The sequence below is a fragment of the Triticum dicoccoides genome, chromosome 6B (assembly GCF_002162155.2).
Source record: "Triticum dicoccoides isolate Atlit2015 ecotype Zavitan chromosome 6B, WEW_v2.0, whole genome shotgun sequence".
NCBI classification, from domain to species: domain Eukaryota; kingdom Viridiplantae; phylum Streptophyta; class Magnoliopsida; order Poales; family Poaceae; genus Triticum; species Triticum dicoccoides.
The window spans coordinates 586542999-586548371 of NC_041391.1; positions in this window are offsets into that span (position 1 = coordinate 586542999).

Here is a 5373-nt window from a genome sequence, read left to right on the forward strand (position 1 = left end):
ATCGATGGGAAGAGCAATCGGAAACGGCTAATTGATTGGAAGCGGTGGTGTCTCGAAGCAAGCGTTGAGTCGGCGAACTCGGCGAGATCGGTTTGTGTGGCGACCGCACAATAGGACACGTGCAGGCAGGCTGGGTTGTGCAAGCTGAGTCGGGCTCTGGCGCGTGCATCGTGGGCGCTGGGTAGTTGCTCCCGAAGGCCCAGTAGGCCTGCAGACGTGGGCATGTGCTCGGAAACCTGAGGCATAGGCCGATTCGCCGTGGTATGGCTCGGGAGTCGAGACGCAGGAGCGATACGGGACAATCGTGCAGTCAAAAGTTCATCGTGAGATTTGGTTTGGACAAAAAGAGGACTGAGTCCTCACGTGACATGACGAGACGTGAAACAGATCGATTCAGCGGAAGACAAGATCCATTGTTCTATTCCATCGGGTAGCAGGAGGTTTTGGCAAAGCAATTACTAGCATTGGAAGTTGAGTCTGGGAGCTAATACACGTGAGTACAAGAAGGTTTTTCGGTAGGAATTTGCTAATGGTGCATCTTGTGTACTTGAGCACGTGTTGGAAGCTCGGATATTTTTTCGCAAGGTCAGCCGTATAAAGAACTGTGGCGTCAACGGGTACCAGGTTTGAGGTGGAGAAGTTCATAAAACTAAAAACCTTGGGTTATGGCAGACACGGGTGAAAGATTTGTTGGCACAACATGGATGCTTGATGGCGTTGCGGGAAGTCATGTCAGCTAAGATGGAATTATCAAGTGATGGATGGAGATTCGCAGAAGATGATTTGGGAGCCTCGAGTGTGTCATACAGTCGACCGAGTTCGGCGGGGTTGAACTTGGCAGTCTGGCGGATCGATGTGAGTCGATTGAAACAGAAGACGGTGGTGGGATCAGCGACAGCGACATAGGAGCGTGATGCTGATGGTGACCGACTTCTGGGCGTGGAAACACGTGGCATAGGCCCCGAGGGCTTGTGTGCCTTTGACAAGACTATGGCGTGGGGTTGATTCAAGATGGCGTACGCATGTGAGCTTGAAGTCGACGGGACGCGACGGTGGACTGATCATCTACCATGGAGTCATGTTGAAGGTGGAGCTGGATTGAGGGGCTACGGCGTAAGTCGACAGAGAATCGAAGCCTATTCAGCGGATGGGAAAAGCGAGTGGCACGTAGTTCAGACTGGAGCCCAGTGGTCTGATGGAAGCGTAAAACTCGTCATCGGTCGGTGATGATCGGTGGTACTCTGCAATGGGGGTTGAGTTGTGTGGTTTCGCGACCCTTGAGACTCGACCGGGACAGCGGAGGCTCGACGCGGTAATAGCGGCGAGGCATGCAATATGCACGGGGCATGGAGACAGACCAAGGCTCCAGTGGTCATACATGTGGTGAGACAACTGCGAGTTTGACTCAGGGTGACTATAAGCAATGGTGAAATTCCTTCAAATTTCGCACAGGCGGTCAAGAAAGGAGCGGTGATGTTGAGTTTAGGTAACTCTTACGTGTGACACCCAATATGTGAGTTGTTCACTTTCACGCAGGTCAGTGATCAGTGTGATGGCGTTGGACTGATACTCTGGAAGTTGGGACCACGAACTAGAGTAACAAGGAACTTAATTTTGCTCGAGTGTTGACCGTGGTCAAGAAAAGAATGGACTACAAGTTGCAGGTGGAGTCATATGGAGTCTTTGGAGTAGCAGCGGTACTCATGGGATAAGCTCAAGTCCAATGTACCTGGAAGTTTGACGCATGGACAAATCCAGGATGGTGGAGTATATTCGCCAAGGTGGAGTTTGTTGGAGTTGTGTCGAATATAGTGTACAAGGTAGGTTACAGTTGGACTTGTAGTTGTATTGTGTTTAGATAGGATATGGAGTCGTGTCCTAGTAGGACACTTGTATCCTAGGCCTCTCATATATAACGGGGGTAGACACATAATGTAACCTATGCCAACATAATTGCACCGAAAGCAGGGGAAGCCGGCGGCATGTGCCGGCGTCCAGGGCGACCGGGTGCGGTATTGTAGCGGTGTCATGGGGAGGAGCGCCCATAGTCAGGCCCAGGGGATGTAGCCATATCGGTGAACCTCGTTAACAAATCTCGGTGTCGTGCTTCGTGTGATTGCTTGGTTCTTGGATGATCGACGGTGGCCTCGTATTTATTCTAACATCACATTTAAAAGATTACCAAAATTCTGAAAATAATACAACGTGTTTGAAAAATTAAGTCCTATAAACATGTGAAATTTGAAGTTCAAACTCATATTCATTTGCGAGGTAAGAAGAAACAAATTATGCACGAATGTTATTGTACTGTTTATCACTATCCATTGTAAAATTTGGTTTTTCTTTTCATACAACTCTAGTGAATTTGAACTTTACATTTTTACAAGCCTGCATGACATCACCTCTCAAACATACTTGATCTTTTCAGAAGCTTTAATCATTAAAACATAGCCTTCATTAGTTTTCGTCATTACTTTGTTCCCAGTGATATCCCTCGTGTATTATGGACGTACTATGGCAAAAATAGTAGTCAACCACATTTTTCTGCCTCATTACACCTTGCCAGCACATACGATATCTTATTGGCAATTTCGAGCGCTAGGAGAAACGAATAGAGCTAGTGTAGCCTCCTTTGATTCATGGGGATTTGGTAGGAATAGTAAAGGATAGAAACTTTGTAGGAAAAATTCCTTTGAAGCCTTTGATTTTGTAGGAATGAATTCCTATTTCTATGTAAGATAGGGACCAATCCTTCATATTTCAAAGGAAAAGTAACATTAACGTAGACTCAATAAAAAAATCCCTATCATATGCATCAAATGATATCTCTTTATCTATAGAAATAACGATACATGTCATCTTACTTTCTATGATTTTGTATTTATTTTTATATTATTTCTATTCTATGAACCAAAGGAGGCCCGCATATAAATCCTCTAATCTTAGGAGCAGGTGTGATCAACTTTTGGCTGCGAGTGCAAACAGCGGAATTCTGTTCCAACTATGTGTAATTCTGTTCCAACTATCCGCATCTCCCCCCTGGAAAGGACTTTCGGATCGATGTTAGCTTTCACTCACAGTAAGGAAGAAGCGTTCCTGTCAATGGGCAGAAAGATTGGATGACCAGTGGCGAGCGGCCGGAGAAGACGATCTACGCCTAAATAAGAGACGTGTTTGGACCAGGGACTGAACCGTAGCGGAAAAGACCAGGCAGACGTACACTGCTCTGTTCCTTCACGACAACATTGGCCGCTGCAACTTGCAAGGCTTGCAGCTCCTGACACGGCGACACGTGCCGGCCCGGCTTACCACGGGAGGGACGTTTGACGTGCATGGGTTTGATCCAGTCCCGTACTGTTACAAGACGAGGACCGTGGCATGGTTGTTTCTTCAGACTGCTTTAGCTGCTCTCGCCCGTAGCGTCCGACACGTCCAGGGCCGGTCCTGAGATTTTGGGGGCCCGGGGCGAAACAAGCACTCGGGGCCTCTTAATATATGTATCAAATTTCTTTTTTGTGAGAATATATGTATCAAATTTTTTTTGTGAGAATATATGTATCAAATTGTGACCCTAAACTCATAAGTTTGAATAATATCTATCACCAATTGTGTCCCATCAAGCAATTATTAATGGTTATATTTCAACAAAATGAAGAGGCGATATTGATCATCATTTATAAATATTGTTCATTTTATAATCAATCGCTTTATTATAATAAATATTTCTCAGATTCTCCCTAATCGGCTGGTTATATTTCATCCAAGCATCAAGCGGAAGGATCAAAGGGCACCCCGACACATAAATCTAAATAACTAATATCTATTGCTAAACTGTGTCCAATTAATCAATTGTCAATGGCCATATTGCAACAACAAATTAGTAATATTGAATGTTTTACTCAAATAAATTTTTATCGGTCATCACGGCAAAACGGAGTGCATATGCTATGTGCCATACCTTTTATTCTCTTTAATCTTCTAGTTATATTTCTTCCAATCTTGAGGGGGAAGGATCAAAGACAATGACCTTGAACCGATTTGCGGTGGCAGTGAACACGATGCTCAGGTGGTTTCTCGGGGTTGAGAGCTGGCAAATCTGCGACGGGGTGTCCCCAACAGGGAGCTGTGGCATGGCAGCGTGGGGGTAGGCGTTCGATCGGTGAACACCAGAAAAATAAGGCGGCGGCGCACGATTGGAGCGAGGATCAAGCGCCTAGCCTAGTAGGGTACGCAGAGATTGATTTTTTAGGGGTTGCAGGATCTCATGCATCGATCACGCCGTGATGCGACTTTCACGTGCGTAATGTGTTTTCCTCGATCAGGGCTCTACGTACCTGCGTAGTTTTGGGCGAGGCCCTTCTCCATGATATTACTGGGCTGCACAACACGAGCTGGGGGCCCCCTCAGCTTCGGGGGCCCGGGGCGGCCGCCCCCTCTGCCCCCCCTCAGGGTCGGGCCTGTACGTACCTGCGTAGTTTTGGACGAGGCCCTTCGCCATGATATTACTGGGCTGCACAACACGAGCTGGGGCCCCCTCAGCTTCGGGGGCCCGGGGCGGCCGCCCCCTCTGCGCCCCCTCAGGGCCGGCCCTGGACACGTTAATCAGTCAGGCAAGATTAGAGCGTATGTAAACTGGACACATAGGCGCCGAACCTTCTTTTGAAAGCGTTTACGTTACTTTTTTTCATGGTAATACGTGTCTCATTCATATCATAAAGAACAAAGTATAAGTCACGTAAGAACCGACATGACAAAACTGAAAAGATAGCAGAACATCTCTGAGCTTGACACTAACGTCCGTCACCTGCCTCCGGCACCACCACAGCAGCCACCGAAGAAAAAAATGACGGATCACCTCCTCACCTGAGCTCAACGCGGCTCCATCGCTGATATGCAGCTTTGCGGATCTCCAAGGTGGCTCACCAAAGTTGAAGCCATTGCCGTTGAACGAATCAGACCGGGGCAACACCCCGGACACACCATCAAACTCCAGATCTGGCACCCCACCACGACTAAGACGTCGAAGGAGGAAACCATACCTGCCATCCACGAACCACGAACCCAGCACACGTTCCGTCTTCCAGATGTCGTCGATGCAGACCACAATCTGCATCCGCTCCTGGACTACCTCCCAAGCTCCACGCCGACGCTGGAGCAAACGTTGTCGCAACGACGGAGCCCGAGGACACAGGTCCACCACGAGGATACCGCCGCCGCCACGCCATCCTTGCTTGGACAGACTGATTTCCAGATCCATCCCCAACTATAGGACCGATGGCCTCGTCAGGAAAGGATCCGAAGAATATTTATTCAACGTCGTCATCGTCGCCGCCGAAGCAAAGACGATGGACAACCTAAAAACCTAGACTACAG